General features: G+C 42.7%; 1 protein-coding gene across 4 annotated transcripts in view; it reads left to right on the top strand.

The window, feature by feature from the left end:
• The first annotated feature begins 2,973 nt into the window (after positions 1–2,973).
• Positions 2,974–26,658, top strand: part of ENOX1 (ecto-NOX disulfide-thiol exchanger 1) — a 536,222-nt gene continuing 512,537 nt past the window's right edge. For 3 of the 4 annotated variants that reach the window (XM_050948778.1, XM_050948788.1, XM_050948749.1), the window contains exon 1: positions 2,974–3,030. The gene's annotated coding sequence lies outside the window, so the exon portion shown is untranslated. Of the gene's footprint in view, positions 3,031–3,687; positions 3,754–26,658 lie in introns of those variants that run through there. The other variant, XM_050948760.1, reaches the window with a different exon arrangement.

The following is a 26,658-nucleotide window of genomic DNA, read 5'->3' as shown; positions in this document are numbered from 1 at the left end:
GCATAAAGTGTATTTACTGGTAAACACAAAATGATCTGGTAATGTAAATACAAAATTAGCACAACACCTTTGGACATATTATAGCGATGCTTTAATGAACGAAGACCTTCAGGAATGAAACAAAATATAAAACAACAATCCAACAGCTTTCTACCACTAGCAATTTAGGATGTGTTCAATATATATGAAATGTTTAATATGCTACTTTAATATCCATGTTTGATACGATTACTTTACATTTACCAAAGTAATTATCAACCAGAAGTATTCTGAACCACATTGTAAACTGATATATAAAGGCATCACTTTATCCAGCACCACAACACAGACACCTCAGCTGTTTGGAGCACATGATAACTCTGCACCACCATTTAGGAAAGGATTTGAAGAATTCACTTTTCCAACTGAAACTGCAGGATGAATTTAGATTAGTAAACACATTCTCCATGAGCTTAAATAAAGATATATCTTTGAGTGTCTGAGCCTAGTTTACTAAAGATCACTACATATGTACATTTGTATAGATAGGATAAAGAAAGCACAGAGAGGTGATGTGACTTGTGCAAAATCACAACAGGTAATGTTAGGAACATGACCGAAGGTTTTCTGACACAGTGTAACGCTCTGTCTGCTGGATAATACTGCCATAGGCAATCAAGTCCTACTGTAGGTTTATGTCCCATTGGAAAAAAGAACCTCCAGCAGCAGTGTCCTAATATCATGACTGATAGATTCTAAGGCTAGAAGGGACCATTGTGATCACGTAGTCCAGGGATCGGCAACCTTTGGCACGCGGCCCGCTAGGGTAAGCACACTTGTGGGCCGGGCCAGTTTGTTTACCTGCCACATCCACAGGTTCGGCCGATTGTGGCTCCTACTGGCCGTGGTTCACCGTCCCAGGCCAATGCGGGCTGCGGGAAGTGGCACAGGCCGAGGGACGTGCTGGCCACCGCTTCCCACCGCCCCCATTGGCCTGGAGCGGCGAACCACAGTCAGTTGGAGCTGCGATCGGCCGAACCTGCGGACGCGGGAGGTAAACAAAGGTTGCCGATCCCTGACCTAGTCTGATCTCCTGTGTAACACAAACAGTAGAATTACCCCATAATAATACCGACACCATCTCTTTTAGAAAAACATCCAGTCTTGATTTAAAAATTGTCAGTGATGGAGAATCCACCATGACCCTCAGTAAACTGTTCCAATAGTTAATTACTTGCACTGTCAAAAATGGACACCTTAATTCCTGTCTGAATTTGTCTAGCTTCAACTTCCAGTCATTGGATTGTTATACCTTTCTCTGCTAGACTGAAAAGCATGTTATTAAATGTTTGCTCCCTAGGTAGATACTTATAGATTGTGATCAAGTCGTCCCTTAACCTTGTTAAGCTAAACAGATTAAGCTCTTTGGGTTGTCTACACTGCAATAAAATACCTGTGGCTGGCTTATGTCAGCTGACTTGGCCTGGGGCCGAGGGCCTAAAAAACTGAAGTGTATACATTAAAGATTGGCCTGGAGCCTGGACTCTGGGTCCCCATGATGAGAGAGAGTCCACAAGCCTAAGCTTGAGACCAGGGTCTAGCCCAGTGCCTACATTCCAATTTTATAGCCCTGCAACCCAAGCCCTATGAGTGCAAGTCAGCTGGCACAGGCCAGCCACCAGTGTTTTCTTGAAGTGTAGACATACCCTTTGAGTCTCTCACTATAAGGCACTTTTAAAATCATTCTCATGGCTCGTCTTTGAACCCTCTCCAATGTATCAACATCTTTCTTGAATTGTGGGCTAAATACAGAAGTAAAATACACGTCCAACAGGACTAGAGAGCTTATGTTAAGGATATTGATTTAGACTCCATACTAACTCAAGAGGTCAGAGTGCTACTAACATTACTTCTTGTAGCAGCAAATTCTCCTTGGAAGATTCCTGACCCAGTCAAACTGGGCATACATTTGGGAAACTGAACAGGAGAGCAAAGTGGTTGCAGATGTCAACCATTCACACGTGTTCTTTAGTGCTGACCTGTGTGTAAACTCAGGAGGCCCAAGGATGCCAGATAAAATGAGCAGAAATAGCAGTTATATTTTTGCTTTGACAGCCACCTTGTCCCCCTCACTCCTTCCTCCCTGTTGAAGATAGCCCTGTGGGGAACCTCCTACAGCTGCTCCTCTATAATTCACTGTATAATTGATGCTGTAACTAAGCAAACAGAATTCAGTGCCCCCTTTCCTGGGAGCTAATGCAACAGAACTTTTAGGGAGTGAAATGGGGTGGATATATTTTAATCAACGCCCCCCTCCCCCAAGAGTAAACTAAAGTGGCAACCTGCTGCCCAGCATTTAACACAATAGGAGACACAAGGAGCCTCTGGGCATCAGCTATGAATGAGCCGGAGTCTCTTTATTTAAAGCACTCCGGTCCCTTCTGTCCTGCTCCCCCAGAGCTCTTGGCTGAGGGCTAAGTCCCTTTGTGCCTCCCCGCCATAAGCATCCCCTCCTATTCACGGGCTGCCAGCTCAGTGCCAGTTTGCCCCGCCGCCTTTCAAGGTCGCCGTGGCGTCTGTAGGTGACCGATTCACCACCTGCTGCCTTGAGGAGCTGCAGCCGCTGCCTCTGCTTCCCCGCGGCACGGCGGCAGCTGCCTGCTGCTCAGGCGGATCTGTGCGCTCCCTCCCAGGCCCCCGCACCAGCCGCCAACCCGCCTCCCGCTCCCTCCCCAGCACACCTGCTTTGCCCGTTGTCTACGGGTTTCCTAAGCGGGGGAATTTTCCCTCGCTCCCTTGCCGCATCCCTCACACTCGCGCGCACCCCGAGCCCGACACCGACACACACACGTTTTGGATCAGAGGCGGCTGTTTCTCCAGCGCCCCTAAGCCGGCTCCGCTCCCCGCCGCCACGGGGCGTCCTCCGCCCGCAGCGCTGCAGGCTCCGGCGGCCGGGCTCGCGCTCTGCCCGGGACAGGCGTGGGGGCTGCGCGGCGCCGGCCGAGGGGGAAGGGGCCGCGCCGCGCCCCGGCAGCTCCGCACCGCCAGCAGGTAGGGAGCGTAGGGCCGGGCGGCGGCAGCAGCATCCCCCGGGCTGTGCCGCTTCCCGCGGCTGCCTGGTCCCCCGCCTGGCTCGGAGGGGGGGCGCTGCCGTGCGGGGGCGGGCACGGGGGGCTCGCGGCTCCCCCGCTTTCCAGCGCCCATCCGCAGCTGCTGCCGGCTCTGCCTCCTACCCGCCCCCGCGCCAGCATCCCTCTGGGTGTGTGTCCCTTCCCCAGCAGCGCCCTGGCCGCCGCCTCCCCTTCCCCTCGGCAAGCCCGGCCGCTCGTCCCCGGGGACTCAGAAAGTTTGTTCTCCTCTCCAGGGCGGCATTTCCTTTTGGCAGCCGCGGGGACGGGCTGCTCCCTCCCGGGCAGTTGCTGGCACCAGGCGTGGGGACAGGACAGCTGCGACTCTCCCCTGGGCCACGCTCGTTCCCCCTCCTCCCACCCAACCTGTCTGGGCATCCCCCTATTCCCATAGTATCCCGCACGCGTGGCGCTGACAGCGCCTAGGGCCCCTCCGGCCGCACGCCTCCTGCCCACCCACCCCGTAGGTCGGGCACGCGGGGCTCCCCCTTGCTGATTGGCTGGAGGGGCAAACCCTCTCCAGCCTGGGGAGCCTGCCCTGAGGACCAGCATCACTTGGACCCTGGGTGAAGGAAGCCAGCCTTGGAAAGGCTCTCTCTGCAGTTTCCAGGACAGTTTGGTTGTAACTTAAGAGCAGCTGTACTAGGTGACTGATTTTTTTTCCCTCTTGGTCCCCTGGGTGATTACTTAAGTCAGATTTCACTGAAGTTGGAAATGATAGGACCACGGGTGTGCGGCCAGCCAGGGGCAGAGAGACCCTTTGGTACTACTTGAACAATATCGCTTGTGGTAGCATATTCTGCCTCTTGGCAAGGGGATGGATTTGGTGAGCTAGGTCATGTCCGTCTCTAATTTCTCTGTTCCTATTGCTAGGGTTAGTTTATTGTTGTGTGCTATGGAGAGAGCTGGCTTGCATTTCACTCTTACTCTTAATTTTAAATGTACATTGGTAATGACTGTCGGGTTCTTTAAGGAGAGGGTAGACATTTGAATAAATTCAACTCTGGGCTGAGGACAGAAGGAGCTCTGAGATCATCCCTGTGATTTGTGTATTTTATATGCTGCGTGTGTTATTTTTAATATCAGAAGTTCCATTGTAATATGTCAAAGCTTTGATGTCTTTTGGAACATGCCTCATTCATTTTCTCTCAAATTTTAATGCAACAAAAAAGTAATATGCATTGATAAATTAAAAAAAAAACTTGAAAGGCCTTTGAAATACTATGTGTTGTAGGATGTGAAATTTCAGGTATGCATGATAGAGTAACAGCTACTCCACAGGTTTTATTTAAAATCTTTCTTTGAGGTTATATCTGTGCATACATACATTCACCTGTCACTCTATTTCTAAGTATGATTGCCTTCTGCTAGGTTCTGATGATGCCATCACAGGTCCCCACATTGTCTGGCAGTAACAATCTTTTTAATTCCTTGTTTAGGAAGCTTTGATAGTGTAAAAATATGTGACATTTTTTACGGTTAGAATTGTTGTTTGCAATTTTAGATACTGTATCCTGCATTATCTTTTGTTATACTGAACACAGGAGCAGCCTTATTTAGACTTTTCTATCTATCCCACTAAGCAATAATTGTTACATAAATAAATGGAGGCCCCAACATGAGTACAATCTGAATAGCAAAATTCCCTCTGATCCGAATTATAAACGGTATGCCTCTCTTGTCCCCACATTCTATTATGTGTAATGTATACAGAACTTTACATGCACAATAATAACTCTAAAGCAATAAGGGGAGGCATGTTCCACTTGGAAAAGGATATACAATATTCTTTGACAATTTAGGGAAAAATATAGATATGATTGCAAAAAAATGATTGGGGTGTGTGTGTGTATTTCAGTAGAGTACTTAAATTAGCTTGTTTTGGTTGTCTAGAGATATTTGCATATTTTTTCTTTAGTAAGTTTTAAAAAGGCTTCATGAGATTCTTATTCTCTCTCTCTGTTTTTATTTTTCTTATACATAATACATTAATAAGTGACCTCTGTTAAATTTTAGAAAGCATTATTGCCAGGAAAACTGGGCAATAGATCATGAAATCACACAATAGTATTTTGTTCCCTAGCAACCACATACTGTGAAAAGAAAACAAAACGGTGGTGGATGCTTCCAAATCATGATAGTCGTTGATCGAAATCCTAAAGCAGGTGCAGAAGGATAAGTGAGACTTGTTCCTGTTCATTTCCTTTTAAGCTGCTTTTTAAATATTCCACTTTGGCAAAAAAGGGATTTACTATGTTTTGCAAGTAAACAATTAAAATTTCACTCAAATGCTTATATATATATATATATATAGAGAGAGAGAGAGAGAGAGAGAGAGAGAGAGACCTATCTCATAGAGCTGGAAGGGACCCTGGAAGGTCATTGAGTCCAGCCCCCTGCCTTCACTAGCAGGACCAAGTATTGATTTTGCCCCAGATCCCTTAGTGGCTCTCCTCAAAGATTGAATTCACAACCCTGGGCTTAGCAGGCCAATGCTTAAACCCCTGAGCTATCCCTCCCTTATAATGTGACAGTTCTGCATGTTAGAATAAAAAGACATAAGACTGGTAATAACTAAAGTTTTTACAAATAACAATTCTAAATAGTTTTTTAAAATAATTTGATTGCTGGTTTTTATAATAAAATATTACTAGACCTGTAAAAATCTGACTTAAATCTATTTATTACCTACTGTAACTACTGTGCGATATTTGTTGGATATTATAGGAATGAAAAAGAAGTATAGCATGTGCTCTGTCCACTGTATTTATTACAATTTAACATTTCTTTGAGTGATAGAAAGTCTAGTAAGTAAAACCTGTGGTGCCTCAAGGTCTTGTGGCCCAACATACTCCCATTGAAATTAATGGATAAACTGCCACAGTGGGTGCTAAACTATTATCCTTATAAAAGTTATTTTGATAATGCAATAATGCCTCTAATTTAAGACTATAAACACTGAAGTGAAATCTTGACACAGGGCCATATTTTAATCTTAAATGCACTGTGTGCATTGCCGTCTGTCTGAAAAAATTCATTATTGCATGTTATAAATCTAATCCAGTATCTGTGCTGCTTGCCTATCAGTTTACAACTTTTTAACAAGCTTTAGCGCTCAGAATTCTGGTGGTGATATTGAACTATGGCAACAAAGGGAGTTGTATAGTTTTAATGTGATGAGGAGTTCGTGCATTATACTTCTTGCTCCTGGCCCCCTATAGTAGAACGTTACTCTGAGTGGCCTCCTCCTGGGTGCTCCCTTGTGGCGTCAAGTCAACCCTGCAAACAGCCCCTCACCTCAGTTTCCTCTCTTAGTTCCTCAATAACCTTCCCAAATAGTTTTTACAAATCCAGTAACTGATCTCCTTAGGGTTCAATTTGAAATGTTCAAAAAATAAACTCAAAAGTCTCCCTCTAGCCTTAAACTGGGCACAGCTCCGAAGTTCTCTGCTGTCTCAGCATCTTCCCTGGTTTACAAGGCTATTCTCGGACTTTCCCTCTCCCAGTTGTGTGCTCCTGCTTTATTTTGAGTGTTTATTGATCTAATGAAGTTTTCAAATCCATCCATTCTCACAGGCCTTCCCCGTTATCTCACTCCCCAAGTTTCACATTTTTCTGTTGGAGCTTACTCACTCCCAGCAGCCTATATGGATATATCTGTGCTGCTTCTGGGAGTGAATCTCCCAGCCCAGGTCTACAGACTCAGGGATTATGCTAGCCCAAGCTCCAGCCCAGCTCAAGTTCCAATATCTACACTACACAGTTATTTTAGGCACACTAGCAGGAGTCTGACAACTTGGGCTGGGAAACTCACTCCCAGATGCAGTGTAGACTTATCCTGCATTTCACTGCGTTCTCTCTGAGAACTCTCTCTCCAGGGCCAGCAGCCTGGCTTCTTCCTGCTGCTCTTTTAGGGTAATCAGGTAATTTCTGCTCAATTGTGCCTGCTTAGTAAGCATGGCTGGCTGGCCCCAGGCCTCTAGCTCATAAGGAGCAAGACATTCTGTTAAAGCTATATGAAGAACTTTTTGTAAATTTATGTATCCATCTTCTGTAATATAAACAGACTATGTTGTGCAGTGGTTAATTGTCTTATTCACTCCCAAACTGGTTGCAGACTTGAAGCAAGTGAAATAGAAGTACTTATTACATTTGAAAGAGTTAAAACATCTTGTATTTGCAATCTATAAAATCACAAGGAAGATTTGATGCTGGGAGAGCGGCAAACTTTGATCATATATGCGTTATTAAACAGCAACATTTTGTATTCGGCATGGAAACTGGATACCCTGAATGACTTCTGAGGGTTCACAATGTTTCTTAAAAGATCCAATATACTGTCATATACGATTAATTGATATCACATACAGGTGTGTTCCTAGCTCATTTAAAACAGTAAGATTCACACACAATTTGAATAAAAATGATTGAAATTGAGTGGTGAGAGAATATTATAATTCTGTCAAGTACCAATGAGTAGCTGTTTTCATATATACATTTCAAAATGAACATTTTAGTAGTGTAGCAGGTGTGCACAATTTGGTGTACAGCATATTAATCTAGTTTTGGTAGCCTCCGTGATTTTGTAGCAAATAATAATTTCTTCAGTATTTTTCTAAAATGGCACTCCTGAATCTAGAACCTTACAACTAGGTGGTTGACAGACTAATCTCACCATGTCTTAGAAGAGTGACAGCAATCTCACATCCCCTCCCTTTCCTACCCCCTGCCAGTTTACAGAAAGTAGATGAAGAAAAAGGAAAAAAAAAATGTTAGAAAATCAAAAAATGGGAAGAAAGAAAAGGAAAAACGGGAAGAGAACAATAACTCAGCAGTTCTGCACACAAACCTAAGGCATTTAGAAGTGATTTTTAAATACTCTCCATGAAACTCCTGTCATGAGAACTGCTATGGTTTTTACTAGTGGTGAATGTAAACTCTTGGATTAAAATTGTTGTGTTATTAGGGTTTTACTCTTTGCTGCACCATCCTTTTCATGCCCTTTCTCCCTCCTAAATTCCATCCCATTCAAGGGGCAACACTCAATAGGGTGACCAGATAGCAAGTGTGAAAAATCAGAATGAGGGTGTGGGGAGGAGGAAATGGGGGAGGGTAATAGGTGCCTATGTAAGACAAAGCTCCTAACATCAGGATGGTCCCAATAATATCCGGATATCTGGTCTCCCGAACACTCAGCCTGGCCCACTTCACGTAAAAGTGTTCAGCATGCATGAATTAAGAATTTGACATTTTTGTTCCCCAAGGGCTCCTTTTCTGTCTGTGAAATGATGGGCCTGACTAGTTGTCACAGTTTCACAGGTCTGGAGCTCTGGAACAGCCCCTGGGAGGAACTCCCTTCAGTGTGCCAGCCCTTCTTGAGGGTTGCACTCTCTATCTGAGGTAAGTCCCTTAGCTTTGCCATCTCCTGGGACCGAACCTCAGAGCCTTCAGCACCCCTACATCATGCCATGAGCTCCCCTCAGCGAGTCCATTCGAATTGGGCACCTGGGGAAGGCTTGCACAACCAAAGGGAATAATACACCCCGACTTCCTTCGACTGGAGTGACTCTCCAGGCAATGTTGTAAAAGCAGAAGGGGTTTTTAACTGACTAGAACACAATGTAGAAAGTTCTTAGGTTGGCATAGAGAATGGAAGAAAAACAGCGAAGTCCATGTGGGTGGGTACTGAGCTCAGAGTCTCTCTTCTCTGCCCCCTTCTGAGTCCGATGCATGTGACTTGCTTCAGCAGCCTATGCTGTACTATCCCTGGTGGCTCTCAGTTCTTTGTTTTTCTTCCTAGGCAATGAGAGTCACATGGTCATTCTTCTTAGCATCTTGTTCTCACGCTGGCCAAAACTGGTGGGCTTCCTGAAGAGGGTGGGTCCCAGGGTCGTCAGTTGCTGGGTTACAAAATATCTGGGCCATTATCTGAGCTAGGCAGCTAGACGACAGTCACACCTGGATTACTACAAAGAATAAACCACCTTATTCCCACCGCCTACTTAAACACGCAGCACATGGGGAAACTGAGGCACATACAATTTTCATACAAAATGTTATGAAAAAATTCCACTTTTTCACACTAGTGGACTAGCAATGTGTTCATTCCAGGCTTTATCTGAGATTAACTTGCTGTAACCTTGACTTGTGGTTTTCATTAACACATTTGTCTCTAAGGGATGGTCACAGTTCATAATAACTTACTGGAAATTTAAATCTAAAATGTTAATGATTGTTGCTTTGTTGCATGTTTATTTCAATTTATTTATTTTTTTTTAAAAAAGGGAAAAAAAGAGAGAGTGGGGTCCCTATCCTGAGATCTAGGAAATGTTAACACAGTTTAAAAACTAAATTCTACAATAGCAAAAAACCTAGCAGCCACTGCACACCACATACCAAAAAAATCCAAAACAACCCCCACCCTCAGCCAAGCAGTTATAAACTGAAAAGACTGAATATATTCTATCCTCTTCTGTTACTGACCTCCCAGAGATCCTAACTCTCAGACATCTTGACCCCAACCCTGCACCCAAAAGCCTAGGGGGGAAAAAAAGATGGATTTTGCAACATATCATGAAGAATGACAAATTTGGAGCCAGTGTGTGGGGAGTGAATTCCAAAGCCAAGGGAATTACTTTCTAGGAACTCCCCTCCTTCCCTGCACACGCATTTTAAACTTTCAAAGGGAAGGGGTGATCTCTCAAATAGGCAGGTTCTCTTTGCCATTTAGAGAATTGTTGTAGGCCTCCTGCTTCCTGGCACTGAATTTTCTTTACTTATTTTTCCTTGTTTTTTTTTCCTTTGGAGTGTGTGTCTATGGAGAGAAATGGAGGGTATGTCTACACTGCAAAAAAACTCCACCGCAGAAAGTCTCAGAGCCTGAGTTAATTGACTTGGATTCCTGGGGCTTGTGCTACAGGGCTGAAAATAACATTGTAAGACATGCCTGCTCTGGCTGGAGCTGGGGTTCCAGCCCAAGCAGGAACATCTACATTGCTACTTTTAGTCCCATAGCATGAGCCCTGCAAGCCCCAGTCAGTTGACCCAGGCTCTGAGACTCTCTGCTGTGTTGTTTTTAGTTTTTGTTTTTGGCAGTGTAGATGTAACCGGAAGCCCCGATTTAACAAAATTCTTAAATGCATGCCTAATTTTAAGCACATGCTTGAGCCCCATTGGTCTTGCTGAACAAAGAGGAATTTAAGCATATGTTTTAAGCAGGGTTGGCAGAACTCAATTTTGATTTATTTTTTATAATTGTGACAGATAACATCAAAGTTTATTTTTAATATTTTTTCTATTTGTATCAATTTAAATGTTCAGTTGCACAAAATTATGAGTCTTGAGCATTTTTCCAACTTCTATGTATTTACATTTTCACAGTTGTGGGAAATTATGGGGAGGTCAAACAATGGGTGGGGGGATCAGACCATAATAGTTTAATGACAACAGATGTTGAGATTAAAAAAATGAAAGAGTTATAAAACACAAATGTCAGCATTACGTATCAAAATATAGAAAGTAAATATCCTGAAATCAATCTCTAAGATGTTCTCAAGCAGCATTTTTTTTCTTACTTTGCCTATCTGTAAATTTTCATGATCATCAATGGACATTTTTTTCATTGTTTTTTGTTGGCATGCAATGAAATGCTCTGTTGAATTTGGGCTGGAAGCATTTGTATTTTGGGCAAAACATATAACCTTTCAAACTAACAATATTTTCATTAATGATCTAGGCGGGGGAGTAAGAAGAACAAAAATAATGAGATAACAAAATTGGGGAAAAGTACAAGTTTGTGTGTGGAAAGGACCTGAAACATACACACTTGATGAGAGGGAGAAACATGGGAAGCAATAATGGTGGAAGAGAGCTAGGAGTGATATCAGACAGCAAATTCTGCATGTATGCGTTATGGTTACAGAAGAGGCCAGTTCACCTTTGAGCTGAATATACAAGGGCATTGTGTCATAGAGCAAGGAGGTGGTGATCCCTTTCTGCTAGACGCTGTTGTGAGCACACCTGGAATTTCTGGGCACATTATTACCAGAAAGCTGTTGAAAATTGGATGGCGTTCAGAGAAGAGCAACAAAAATACTCTGGCCTGAAGGCATTGGCTTATGAGAGAAAGTTAATAGACACATATAAATAGAGAGAGCTTGGCAATAAATAAGGTTAACAGTGTACAGCTATTTTGAGACTGTTAATGTAAAAAATAAAAATGATTATTTAACGTGGTACATGGGGGAATTCCTGGTAGCAATGGGATGAAATTAAGAAAAAGGGTATCTTTGGCTGAATATCAGGAAAAACTGCTTGACAATAAGTTGTACTAGGCTGTGGAATAGTCAAGGGAATAGTGAAAGCCCCATTGATTGGGACATTTAAAACTAGATTGGACTAATCACTAATAAATGTACTGTAGAGAATAATCCTGCATTTTCCAGGCAATGGAGTGGATGATTTAATAGATCTTTTCCATGTGTAAATTTCACTGTTGTAATTTAAGGTGGTTAGAAAGTAGGACACATTTTGGGTCTGGCATCCTTGACACAGTCTCTCTATGCCTACAATATTTATATTTTGGCAAAGTAATTTCCAGAGTAAGAAGAATTGTTTTGAGCTTTGTAAACGTGTATTGTGATCCTGTCCTAAGTCATAGAGTCAGCCTGAGTTAGAATTTTAATAGGGGACGTGCAAGAATCACCTCCAGCAGATGGCATAGGAAATGCTACTGACTTTTCCACTCAATCAGCTATCTGTAAGGGTAAGGGACATTGTGCTGCGAGAGCATCCATCTCTTAGCTGAGAAATAAAATCAGACCCAGTGCTACTAGGGCTACTAGGCCCTATTCCTGCCTCTGAGCTCATAGCAGCTGCCTCATGTGATCTGGGTGGACTCTGGACAGCTGCTCATCAGTGGCCCTCTGGCTGCCTGCCACACTAGTGGAGGGGAGGAGAGAGAGAAACTCTGCAAGCCTCAGAGACCAGGATAGGGTCTGGACAGGCCTTGCTTGAGCCCTGATGAAAAGAGCATCTAACTCAGCTCCCCTTCTCATGGAGCCTGAATAGGAGGAGGAGAACCTGGACAGAAGCCTGCAGGTGAGAAGCTGTGGCACTAGCTCTCATCATATTTGGTGTTGGGCTTGAAGCCCCAGCCCCTGGAATCATGTAATTACCAGAAAATCTCCAGGTTCATTTAAAAAACAAGCATTTCTAGCTGTTATGTTTTCAGACAAAGAACTGCAATGTGACCTGCAAAGACTTGGAACCCCACAGGCTGATAAAATTAAACAGGAGCTTGCCACCTAAAAACAAACCCTGTGACTCCTAAGTCAATCTCAGACTGTGCTAGGCTCCAACTCACGATTTTTGCACTCTTGGGGTTGGCAGCCCCGAAGATGGAGGCCACGAATCAGCAGGTCTGCATGCAATCCAGTTCCACTGAGCTGAGGGAGGCAGGAGATTGGCTAACTGGGGTTGTTGCAGGGGCTAAGGATGAAATGACTGGTGTTGGCAATGCATTGCCGAAGGTAGAGGATCAGTTGGTTGATTGGGGGATGCCTGTGGGGCAACGAGTGGACTAAGTATGGGACGTGGAATGGTTGGGTTTGGGTCACAGAGAATTGCAAAGAGTGAAGTTGGGGCAGACTGAGAATGATTGAATGGGTAACAGATACAGATTGGTGAAAATAGGTAGTTGAAGGAGATGGCAGAGAATGTACTGGCTTAAGAGGGCTACTTATATGTGTTAAAGTTACTGTCACACACAAACGTTTGTAGAATCTGGGTTTACCTATTGGTATTCTTTAGAATGACAGAGTAAGATTATTATTATTATTATTCTGTCTGCCAGTCTTCCAAAGAGAAATGATGCCATCAACAACCTTAGTTACAGTTTGTTAATGTTTATGTTGTTTTTATGTCTTTATTTTTACTTTTAACATGAATGATTTTTTTTTAATTAATAGTACTTTAGCATGGCCTAATATTGATTTAGTGCACAGCACATTATGCTTTAGGTATACTTGATCTCTGCTCAGTATGATTTAAAAAAGCCAAATTGTCAAATAAAAATATTTGGTTGCCTAACATTTTGTGTAAATTTTAAAGGGAAGCTCAGCTCATAAGTCCCAACAAACAGCGGGAGAAATTTAGATAGGCAGAATGTAATTATTAGAACTGGAATTTGGCCAGGATATCAGTGTTAACACCCTTTTAAGAAACCAAAAGATTCCAAGGGGAATGTGAGAGTAGAGTCGACTTCTTCCAGTCTTAATCCTTATCTGATCATTTTTAAAAAGTTCAAGAAAACACGCACGCAGCCATGCGTATTATGATTTCAATACAAATCTTACATTTCTATATGTAGGATGCTAAAGTTCTTTACATGCTGCACAGGAATGGTTCATATACAGTTGAAGGGCAGTCACCTCTGGAGTGGAACATGACAGGTGTTTAACAGCCTACTGCAATTCTATTTAGAGATTTCTAATACATCTATCAGTGTGGTATACAAAAACTCTCTCATGGGAAGTGAGAAAGAAATGAAACTATGTATTATCCAACTAAAATTACTGGCTGGATTTAGGAGGATAGAATGTTATTAGTTAAATTAGATTGCTCACAACAATGATGCTAACATACCAGATCTTATGAAAAATGTTGTGGGATCTTTAATTATGTCAGACAGTTCTATCTTTCATCTGAAAGTAACAGAGTGTCTCTTAATATTATGCTGGTGACAGGATGGTAAAGGCTGCTGTCATATTGTACTGGTTGGTGTGCATACAAAATAAGAGCTTACTACTTCTACCAGCTAATGGAGTTGCCCTCAAGTGGGAGAGGCTCATGCTTTCGTGCCAGAAGCCCTTGATTTAATCTCTGCTGATGACCCAAGGTGGAGGTTATAACGTTATTTCAAGACTGACTCAGAGGAAAGAGTTACAGTTACTAAGTGACCTACTTAGTTCATGAGGGTTTTCCTTGGCAGTGTAGCCCAACTTAGCTGTGAGACCTTATCAAGTCACAGACTAAGATGGAATAGTTATAAACACACGCAAAATGGTTACTTTTACAATCCTCTGCTGCTGGATGAGGATGACATGCACATACACATAAACTCTCTTGACACATTTTCTCGTAGCAGAGATGCAGCATGTTCATGCTTATTCATGCCTCCCTTCTACACGGATGTCTTTTGTGGTCTACATAGTAACAAGGTAAACAGAAGGGTGGTCAGCAGTTTTATTTTAATGACAGTTTTAAAAACTGGAAACTGTTAAGTACAAAAGAGATGGAAATTAATTCTCATTTCAGATGTTTCTTGAGTTTCTTAAAAATAAGTGCTCCTCTGGCAGATTTCTTCTTGAAAAATGAAAGAACATTTTGCCAATTTAGGTAATCAGAAAGTGCACATATATTAAAGGTGTGAGGAAGTACCAGGAGTGATGATATGTTTTTTGGGATATAGTCATTTGTCTCTTAAGAACCATAATGAAACAACCATCTTATTTCACTAAAGAGCCATCAGCTGGCATTTTCAGACTTGGTCTAAAATTTAACTGGTAACCTACGTAAGTATGGCCATAGTTGGTCAGCCCAATGGTCCGTCGAGCCTAGTATCCATGCTTCAAAGGGAATGAACAGAACAGGGCAATTATCAAGTGATCCATCCCCTGTTGTCCAGTCTTAGCTTCTGGCAGTGAGAGGTTTAGGGACCCCCAGAGCATGGGGTTGCAGCCCTGACCATCTTGGCTAATAGCCATTGATGGACCTATTCCCCATGAACTTATCTAATTCTTTTTTTAACCCAGTTTTAATTTTGGCCTTCACAACGTCCCCTGCCAATGAGTTCCATAAGTTAATTGTGCTTTGTGTGAAGGAGTACTTTCTTTTGCTTGTTTTAAACCTGTTGCATATTAATTTAACTGGTTGAACCTGGTTCTTTGTGTTATGTGAAGGGATAAATGTCCCTTCCGTATTCACTTCCTTCACACTAGTCCTGATTTTATAGATCTCTATCATAGTGCGCCCTCCCTCCCCTTAGTCATCTCTTTTCCAAGCTGAAAAGTCCAGTCTTATTAATCTCTCCTCATATGGAAGCTGTTCCATACCCCTAATATTGCTTAGAAAGTAGAGAGTAAAAGAATAGATTTATTTGAATGATTAAAGTAAAATTAAGTTTTATATGCACTCTTCTTGCCTCTAGGGTTTGTAGAATGAAAGGTATAGTAGCTTTGTATTATTAATTCTTCACAATAGAAATGAGAAGTCCTTGACGTCTACAATACAGTATACTTCATTTAACTGGGGCATGGTTAGCCCCAGTTAAATGAAGTATACTGTATTGTAGACGTCAAGAGGACACTGCCGGCTCTCATTTCCTTGCTGGAGGCCGTTAAATTGTTGAGCGACAAGACTGGTAATCAGGAAAACCACGTTTGCTAGGCTCAAGTAAATCCTTGTGTGGTGTGAAGCAAGGAGCATAAGGTTTTTAAACTCCAGTTCAAGGTAAAGCATTGGGTGTAGTCTTCCATGGTAGTATCAACCCTATCTGACATGCTTTACTGCCAAGAGCACATGATCAAAGGGAGAGCAGGGTTGATGGAGAAATGTGCGATAGCATACCTATATGATCCCTCTCCGAGTATGTACACATTGCGACTTGAGATGTGAATGCAGCTCAGTTAGACATATTAGTGCTAACTTTGCCTGCACTAGCGTGGCTAAAAATAAGAGTGAAGATGCAGAGGCACGGCCTTCAGCACAGGCCGCGCAAGCACACAGGGGCAACAGCAAGCAATGCAACTAGGTCCCAAGGGTCCCCAGTATCAGTGCTGCTATTTTTAGCTGTGCTAGCAAGGGTTTGTTTACCAAGCTGCAATCAGATCTTGCAGTGCAGTGTAACCCTATCCTTCATCCTTGGCTGTTTCTGTTAGGCATGAGTAACATGGAAGTCTCACAAAAGAGTTCTCATTAATGTGGGATTGGCTTCTGCTGCATTCCCATTCAGGCTTATCACTTTCTACCTTTGACTTATAGATGTAATACTTAGTGCCTGTGCAGTGCAGCTTGAAGTCCATAACTGAGATGTCTGTCAGAGAACTGATTTAGTCTAATAATTGTGAGTGATAGCTATTTTAGTGGAAGAACTTTGACAAAATTTGTGCACAGCGGTAGACACATTTGACCAGTTTTTAATTATCTCTGAAATTCCAACCTGTGGTTCCTTAACAAAAAAAAAAAAATTGTCAAAGGTTAAATGAGAAAATAAATGCTTTTATTTAGTACAATATTATGGAAGAGCATGGGTGGTTCCATAATTAAGGATGAAGGTCACTTGCTATTATTGGGCTAATTTGCAGACTTCCCTAACTTCACTAAAACCAAACCAATCCACCTCAGAGACATCTCATCTCAGACTAGCTTTTTTTCTGAAAAGTATGGGTCAAGTCAAGAAAAGAGTTTCAGAAAGGTAAGAGTTTAAAAAACATACCTGTCATTCACTTTTCAAAGGCTTTCCTCCCACTGTTTTGACCCCATATTATTTCTGAAACAGATACATTTTCAAACTTTACCTTCTCAGTAAGCCTAAGGACTAGAAGTGATTTAAAAGTGGACTTGAAGTTCAGGTTGCCATGATTTAGATATGTAAAGTTGGTATTGCGTAAATACCAAAACACAGATGCCCCTGCAGTTAAAATATATACCCATATATTATGTACATGTGTAATTTCAATGGGTGTATTATATTACATGCACCAATTAAACAAATGCATTTTCAAAAGTGTGTGTGGCTCAGATGCTAAAGGCCCTTATGAGGCGAGGGAAGAGAGACTATCTGGGAGCTACACAGTAGGGCAGATTATGTAGACCAGGGTTCAGCAACCTCTGGCACGTGGCTCACCAGGGTAAGCATCCCGGCGGGCCGGGCCAGTTTGTTTACCTGCCACGTCCGCAGGTTCGGCTGATCGCAGCTCCCACTGGCCGCGATTCGCTGCTCTAGGCCAATGGGGGCTCCAGGAAGCAGCACAGGCTGAGGGATATGCTGGCCGCTGCTTCCCGCAGCCCCCATTGGCCTGGAGCGGTGAACGATGACCAATGGGAGCCACGATCAGCCAACCTGCAGACGCGGCAGGTAAACAAACCGACCCGCCAGGGGACTTGCCCTGGCAAGCCGTGTGCCAAAGGTTGCCGATCCCTGATGTAGACCCTTAAGGCTATGTCTACATTATAAGCTAGGAGTGTGATTTCCCCCCCCTCCTCCACTTGTGTAGACATACTTGCGCTAGCACTCACTGAGCTAACATGAGTATGAATAGCAGTGTAGCTGCAGTGGTATGGGTAATGTCAGGGTAGGCAGAGTTTAGCTAGCCGAATATGTACCTACTTGTTTCAGGTGAGTTTGTACTCATCATGGCTAAGCTATGCTTCTGCCGCCAGTACTCGTGCTACTGGGGTTACAATGCAACTTCGTACTCATGCTAGCGTATGTGTACACAAATAGGGGAAATCATGCCCCTAGCTCAGTACCAGATTTGCCATGGCGCCAGGACCACACTCCAAAGGGGCCCTGGCTCGGCCCACTCTTCTCTGCTCCCTGCTGTCTCCTGCAGGGGCAGAAGCTTGGTGCTGCTGGCTCCTGGGGCTCCTGCTGCAGCAGGGCAGGCTCCGCTGACAGCCAAGCTCCTCCCCTACCTTTTCCCCCAGTGTGCTGCATTCCCGCCTCTCTCTGCCACCGAACAGCTGTTTGCTGGCGCGAGGGAGGGGGAGAAGCAGAGCAGCAGCATGCTCGCCGCTTGGGGGAGGTGGCAGAGAAGAGGCAGAGGTGAGATGGGGCTGGAATCAGGGCATATCGCCTTTAGCCCCCTACCGTGAGTTGCTCAGGGCAGGGGGCTGGGAGCACCCCCAAGACCCCAGCCCACACCCTCAGCCCCTGCCCCGACTCCTGACCCCCCCTCACAACCCCAGCCATGACTCCTGCAACCCCCACATACCCAGTCCCCCCATAGCCAGTGTCCTGACTCCTGCACCCCCCCACATCCCCACCCTCACCCCTCGCACCAAACAGGAGCTGTTGCACCCCCGCCCACATTCCCACTTGCACCCCTCGCACCAAATGGGAGCTGCCCCAGGTAAGCACTACACACCCCTACCTCCTGCCCCAACCCTAAGCCCCCTCCCTCACTCTCGCTCCTGGCCGACCCTGCACCCCAACCCCCAGCCTGCTCCTGCACCCTAACTCCCTCTCAGACCCTGCACCCCCAGCCCCGTGCTCAGTGCACCCCCACGCTCAGCTCTGTGCAGAGAGAGATGAAAAGAATGGGCTAGAACCAGGGAAAAGGAAGGTACCTGATCCACGTGGGCAGGTCTGAGGTGAGGAGGAATCCTGTTTACTACTTCCCCAGCCCTGCTGCGCTTGCAGTTTGCCCCTGGCCTCTCCCTGGCTCCAGGGATGAACCCTAGCTCCCACCTTGCTGTGCTTTTGCCCTCAGCCTCTGCCTTGCTCCAGTCAGCAGGGACTAATTCCCCCTGCCCCCATGTCCCACTGTGCTCATCTTGACCCTGGCCCCTTCCTCGTTCCAGCTGGGGACCAGTCCTCCCCCCCTCCCACACCACTCTGTCAGTGTGGATAAAAATCAATGACTTTTAAAAAAAAAATAAAGAAATCTGATATTTTTTTAAATTTAAATCAGATTTTTAAGGAAAATACCTATCTAAAGATAGTTTTAATTAAGATACACTATATCTCATCATGGAATAGGGATTATAAATTCTAATTCTATATCGTGAGACAATATATTCATGTAATGTTTAAGAAAAGTTTTGTAAATGAGTTTCACTAATTCATGGATTAGGGACCCAATTTTATAGGGTTCCATAGTCTTCTGTATAGATGATTTAGGTTAATCTTTCTATCTACCCAATGGGACTCAGTGCTCAGTCTAGAAGATACCATCAGAGATGCTTAGTTTTGCAGTTCTCAGACTGTGGATTTGTGTCTCCAGAGGTAACATGCTTGTTAACAGCAAAAATGTTTTTAAAGAAATAAATATATAGAGGTGAGAAATAACAGACCTCAACTCTATTGTCCCTCTGCAAATTTGTGTACACAGAGTCAATCCCTTACCTCTTTTTAAAAGTAAAAATGTTTCAAAAAGTTCAATGAATAGAAGATTGTTGGGGGCGGAATAGATCTGGACAAGGAGAAGAAATCTGGAGATAAATGTGAGAAGCGAGGGACATATGCTTTTTTGTTAAAATATTATGTTTGCTGTTGAAGAAAAAAAAATCCAGAATACTAAACGTTTTTTTAGTTAAAAAGAACAATGTAAATGCCTGTCTGGTGATGTTCTCTTCCTAATACAGCCTGGCAGGAAAATCCTCTGAATATTAATGATTTACCTCTTGAACTGGAGATAGTTCACCTCCCAATGACTTCATAAATATCTGTTTCAATTATCTTTGGTAAATGAAATAACCAAACAATCATTCATTTTCTGATATAGTTACTCATCTGAAAAGTTTTCAAAATAAATCACTGTTTAAAAATGTATAGTGTGTACCTTTCTAAAAATGAAACCTACATCTATCTCTGAGTTGTGAAGAATATATATTAAGGTTAGAACAACCAACAAGAATGTACTTTTATGTAGAAAACCATGATTAAATCAATTCTTCCTGATTTAATTATTTAAATCATGATTTAAATCAAATCCACCCTGCCCACTTTGCTCTTGCCCTGGCCCCTTCATTCCCCAGGGGGGCCTACAGATGTGTTTGGTGCCGGGCCCAGAAAAAGTTAATCAGGCCCTGCCCTAGCTTGTAGGATAGACATAGCCTAAGATAGGTGGGTCTGGCCTGCAGGAAGCACCAGAGGAAAAGCCACATGGGAAATGAGACACAGCAAGCCAGATATGGAGGCAGAAGGCTGTCTGTAAAAGAATAGCTTTTATCCCTGTGTACTTTGAAAGATCAGTCAGAGCACCTTGCAGTGTCTGAAGGAAGCCTGCTCATTGAGCAGTTCTTAAACATTTTATTAGCCTAAGACAGCAGTTCTCAAACTTCATTGCATCATGACCCCCTTCTGACAACAAATATTACTACATGACCCCAGGAGGTGGGACTGACGCCTGAAACCCCACCCAAGCCTCGCTGCAGCAGGTGGCGAGGCCGAAGCCCGAGGGCTTCAGCCCAGGCAGTGAGCCTGTAACCTGATTTCCACTGCCCAGTGCTGAAGCCCTTGGGCTTTGGCCCTGAGCGGGTGGGGCTCAGGCTTTGGCTTTGGCTCAGGCCTCAGCAAGTCTAAGACTGCTCTGTGAGCCCATTAAAATGGGGTCCTGGCCCACTTTGGGGTCCCAACCCACAGTTTGAGAACTGCTGGCCTAAGACATCTGAGGCAAAAGGCTTACTTAATATGTGGTTAAAGTTGAAAGAATCTGCCATTTCAGACAAAAACCTTAATTAAGAGAATATTGCAATTTTCTAAAAAATAAAAATAAAAAATCCAAGTTAAGGTTCCATTTTACTAAATCAAAAAACATTGTAAAGTATACAAATACATATTTAGCTGTAAAGGTCACCAATACTATCTTAACTGCCCCTATCACCCCAAGAACAAAGAGAAACAGAGACCATCTTGTCTATCATGCAGTTTCATCTCATTAGTCACCACATAAATGTTAATCCCTTACTTTATAATATTACTTGGAGTAGGGACTGTTTCTTACTCTGTGTCCGTGCAGGCACTTGGCACAGTCCTGCTTTAATGACATTAGCTGTGCACTTTCATGCAATCTCATTAATTTTTTTTTGAGAAGTGGCCCTTTAGATTGGAACTTCCCAGCTAATGCTTGGTCTTGTTTTAATCTAAGAAGACACATTTCGTTAAGATATTTTAAAATATTTATTGATTACAGTCTTTATTTTCTTATAAGCCTCTTCAGAGTGTTTTGAAGGAAGGTTTTTTTCTCTCTCTCTCTCAAATCGTAACAGCCACGTCATTGGAATGATAAGATGTTCACTGGTGTATCCCAAATAAGAGTGTTGTACCCTATCAAAAAACCCCTTGAAAACCTTCAGTAAAGCAATTTCATAGAGATTGCTTGGCTAATTGGCTTAACAGTCCATAACCTGTTCTGATAAATGGGCCATTGACAGGTGATGGAAGGATTTATTAGTACTGTATGCTATAATAAGTGGTTTGATAACTCTTGTTAATGACAGGCCTCCTAATGACAAGTGCACAGTAGTAATTGTGTTGGTATGTGGGATATTTTGGTAGACTGTGAACCTTTTTATTCTCTTGCCTATTGAAGGCTGGTCATCATCAAAGGTGCAGATCTGATCTTATGCTATACATGGCACCAGGCATTCAAGAAGTGGGAAAAATCAGTCATGAGTTGCCTTTTTACTCAGTGAGATCACCATGGGAGTTAAAAAAAGATCTGGCACGAAGTCCCACTGCTGGACAGGAAGCCATGAATGTAGATCTTGAGTGGAAGCTTCAGTAGCTCAAAGATATCCACACTTTATTAGCTCCCCTTTAAGAGGTTTCCTTTGTCATTTTCAGGGGAAAAGCTATGGCGTAGCAGTGTTGGATATTCACTATTTTATCTGTTTTTTCTGTTTTCTCTTCCTCTCCATTCTTTCTTCTTTGTCTCTCACCTTGTCCATCTTTATTTCTGTTTAACTCTCTCCTTCCTTTGGCTCTGGATTAGACTGTCTGTCTTTTTGTTGGTCTCTTTCTTATGTTCCTCATTTTCTTCTGACTCTTCTAATTGCCTCCTTTCTTTCTCATCTTTTCTTGATCCTCTTTTTCTTCTGTATAATTTTATCTTTCCTGTTTTCTGCTTCATTCTCTTTTTACTAATTGTTTCCTCTTGCTCGCTTTCTTTTTGTTTTTAATCAAAGCAAGCTCCATGTGTGAAGTGTTCTTGGTATGGGATGCTACTTCATCTGTGCCTGTAGCCCATTATGGTATTGCATGCTGGTGGCAGACCACTAGGTATGCTTATGTCATGTGTGATGAAGACTGATAATGTGTGCAGTCTAATGGTGCATTGTTTATTTCCACTAATGTCCATATTTAACCTTTTCTTGTATTTATTATTAGATGCAGGTACTTCCATCAAAGACTATTCCATTGCTTGATTACTCTTACTATTAAGAATACTTTTCTCATATTCTAAACTTTTCCTTCCTTAAACGTGGGTCATTGCTTCTTGTCCTACCACGTGAGTAGCTGTATGCACTTGTACAGTAGCACTGGGTAATTCACAGAATTTTAATACAGTTTGCTCAAAGAAAGCTGCCAAAGAAAACTGAATAGAGATCCTAACTTTTACGTAGTAGCTATACAGAGGAAATTATTGGTATAGTAGAGTATTGCTTATCCTTTATCATTGTGGTAAGTCAATAGGAGAAATGCTCTTGTGTTCATAATGTCACTAATCCTAAATGTTCAAAAACGGTACTCATGTCTTCAGTTTCAGAATCCTGGTGTGAATTATTTAGTACAATAGGAAAGCTAAATTAGTGGCGAGTCAATGTAATTAAGGGAAAGTAAATAATTTTCAAGGTTCTTATTCCCCATGAAACTAATTTCATATCTTATCCTTCATGTGTTTTAAAAATAGTTCCCTGCTAATTCAAGATGCTTGTGTACAGTGTTTGTGAAGTGCACTTCAATTCTATTGAAAGGATGGTAGATTAGGGAGTTGTTTTCAATGGATTGATTTTTTTTTTAAAGATAGACATTCATTTTGACAACATGAGTGAACAAACTGTGCTCTAGAAACCGAGCATCTGACACACATGCACTAAAGCAGGTGATGAGCCAATAATATTGTGTTAATTTTCAGCTAGACAGTTAATTTGATTTTAAATGTAGGGACAGTAGAAGTATTTTTCTCTCCCAAGATTTTTTTCATTCTGCTAAGCGATTGATTATACTGCCATGCCATTTCTGTTTACCTATTTTACCTCCAGTAGGTCTGTTTCTTCTCAGTGACCGTGCCATTGGGAATGCAGATTATTTTTGTTGATTTTTTGCAATGATGGAACCCTCCAGAAAAGACAAGTGGAAAGTATTAGTTCATCAAAAATACTGGAGAGCTGCAGCCCTGAATAGCACTAACATAAGTCTGATGGTGACTCAATGAGAGTGTTACAAGATTGCACTGTTAACTCCATCAGTATCTCTAGTAGTCCCCTTAAGAGGACTAATGCATGCTTATGACATGTCTCCTGTTGGCTGCACAGAAGAAAATAAATTTCAAATTTATGTATGTATGTATGTATTGCCCTTTAACTCCATACATTTTCAACTGACCAAGGAAGACTGAACATGTAACCCACACGTGGATTTCTTCCCTTTGGACACAGAGGAGTAAGTAATGATATGAAGCAGGAAGACTGAAAGAGTCAGGGACCCATCAGGATTCAGATGTACATTGTACAACACACATGGTATACTTATGCTTGTGTATACACCTATACCAGCAGAGGATCTGCCAGTGTTAAAAAAGCAGGTTGGACTGAGGAAGTCAGAGGAAAGACTTCAATCTGGGTCAGCAGCATTTCCAGATGAGGTAGTGAAGCTCGTTCCTTTACTCCAATTACAAGAGACTCTTCTTTATTACTTCCAGGTCCTAACATTAGTTTAAGAGGATCCAAACTGCGTGGTTGTATCCTGCTCTCTGAAATCACTGAGGAGTTCTATGCGAAAAGTTACTGCTAGGCTGTGGCCCCGTAGGTTTGGTGAAAGGAGGAGACCATCAGCTGGTATTCCTGAGAGCAGGTTAAAATAACTTGTTATCTTTAGTGGGAAAGCTGCTTTTTATTCATTGATCAAAGAAAATGGTGAAAATAATTGGCAAAATGACTCAAGGGAGGGGAAAAGTAGAATTGAGGAGTATTAGTAGTAGGTTGATTCTTAAATCTTTCATATACTGTATGTGCTGTAAAGAACAAGCCTTCTTTTTTTTCCTGAGAAAAGCCCTGATGCTATCTCAGTAATTGAAAATAATCTTCTAAAGTTGCTCTTTAACTAGGCTTACACAATTGCCTTTTAAATCACCTGTTATCTTTCAGTGGATTTTGCAGTAAATGTTGCTGCATGCACTTGGACGGTGTGGTCCTGTATAACAAACAAGACTAAGTGCATTCTACTCATGACTCCAAGCAGAGTGTTTCTAGCCCAATTATAGTGGCAGTGCTGCTGAAGTTGAAGGTGCCTGTTGGTGTTTCCATTATAAATTGTGTTTATGAGGGTACTTGTGTCATAACATTTTTCCCAGATCTGGACCTTAGCGTCCAAAATATGGGTGTTAGCATGAAAGCCTCCAAGCTTAGTTACCAGCTTGGACTTGGTAAAGCTGCCACCAGCCAGGAATTATACAGTGCCTACCTCACTGTGGTCTCCCCAAAACCTTCCCTAGGGGACCCCCAGACTCAGATACCTTGAGTCTTTCAACAAAGGGAAATAACCCCCTCCCCTTGTTTCCTTGTTACTTCTTCCCAGGCTCCCCTCCCTGGACGACCCTAGGAGATTCCCTGCTTCCAGTCCTGGAAACACAAGTACTGAGAGGTCTAATCTCTCCCCCGGCCCTTCACCCAGAGGGTATGCAAAGTCAGGCTAGTAAATCTAACACAAAGAGATTTCCCTCTCCCTTCGTCCCTTAGCCTTAACCAGTGAAAAAACTCAAACAGGTCTTAAAAGAAAGCTTTATAAAAAGAAAGAAAAATACATTAAAAATAGTCTCTGTATAAGGTGAAAATATACAGGGTCAATTACTTAAAAGAAAAATGAATAAACAGCCTTATCCAAAAAGAATACAATTCAAAACACTCCAGCAACTACACACATGTAAATACAAAAGAAAACAATATAAACCTATTGTCTTACTATCTTTGTACTTACAACTTGGAAAAAGAAGATTAGAAAGCCAGGAGGTAGAAAAATCACTCTCAGAGCCGAGAGGGTCAGACCCAAGACAAAGAACAAAGAACTCACACCCAAAACTTCCCTCCACCCATATTTGAAAAAGTCTTGTTTCCTGATTGGTCCTCTAGTCAGGTGTTTCAGGTTCCCTGTGTTAACCTTTTTACAGGTAAAAGAACATTAACCCTTAGCTATCTGTTTATGACAACTTGGATGGCACCAGGCAGAAGCTTGACAGTCTTTTCAGTTAGGCAAATTTTTCCTTCACTTAAAAAAAAAAGAGAGAGAGATAGAGAGAGAGAGAGAGACTTAAATTGGGAAAACAATGTTGACTTCTAGAATATAAAAACATTTTCCCGATGTTTAGGCACTTTTTAGTCACAACACAAAGCTGTTGTATAATGTACATGGTTACAATTTATTTAACTGTGTAAACTACGTCTACAGACTTTGTCTGTTTTAATGACACAAATCCTTCTATGTAAAACAGGGCTGAGAAACACACAAAAGGTATGCAATTATCTCCATCAAGCAATCTGCATGTACTCTCCTCTTTGAGAAAACAGGAATAATTGAGTTGCCTAAGTTAAGTGCCTCTGGGCAACGTTAATTTATGGGCTTCTCACTTGTGAGAAATATTGCCAGATGAATTCCTCCGATTTTCACTAACACTGAACAATCCCTCTAGACAGCACTCAGTAGTCATATCCATCACAAGCCATATTTATGCACATTAAATATCCCATCCTTGCTCACTGCATGATGACCAGTATTAAATCTAGTTTTATTTATTAGTCATTTTTGGATAGGGGTCAAGAAGGGATAAAACACAAACTGATTAAATTGGGCCATGTTTCAAAAAAAATGCTATAAGGCTGTTTTCTCAACAAAGTGCCCAGTAAATTTCCTTTCAGGCTGTGTAGAAATGCTGGTAGTGGCAGGGGTTTTGGAGGAGGACGATCTCATTTACAACTCTCTCACTTTAGACCCTGCTTAGAGTCATAGCCCTGGATCCACAGAGGGACCTAGGCATTGCAACATTCAAGGAGAGGGAGAGGGGAGAGAGAGAATGTGACTGACTCTATAGTGTGGTGTCTAGGGCACACTCATCTGGGAGGAGGGAGATCCAGGGTCCAAACTCCCTGCTCCCATGACTAATTTAGTAAAAAAGTAGAACAGCATCCACAGGAAAAATTGTAAGAGACCCACATGAGTATATGCCTTAGGCCACGTCCAGACTAGAGGAGGAAAATCGATCTTAGATACGCAACTTCAGCTACGTGAATAACGTAGCTGAAGTCGAATTTCTAAGATCGAGTTACTTACCCGTCCAGACGGCGCGGGATCGATATCCGCGGCTCTCCGTGTCGATTCCGGAACTCCGTTCGGGTTGAGGGAGTTCCGGAATCGATATAAGCGCGCTCGGGGATCGATACATCGCGTCCAGACTAGACGCGATATATCGATCCCCGAGCAATCGATTTTAACCCGCCGATACAGCGGGTTAGTCTGGACGTGGGCTGAGATTAGTGATTAAAGCACTCTCCTAAGAGATGAGGACCGTGTTCACATCCTTTCCTCTGATTAAACCTGTTTTCCCCACATCCT

Source organism: Gopherus flavomarginatus, chromosome 1, assembly GCF_025201925.1.
Source record: "Gopherus flavomarginatus isolate rGopFla2 chromosome 1, rGopFla2.mat.asm, whole genome shotgun sequence".
NCBI classification, from domain to species: domain Eukaryota; kingdom Metazoa; phylum Chordata; order Testudines; family Testudinidae; genus Gopherus; species Gopherus flavomarginatus.
The sequence above is the reverse complement of the archived record's forward strand: the minus strand, read 5'-3'. Positions and strand labels throughout refer to the sequence as shown.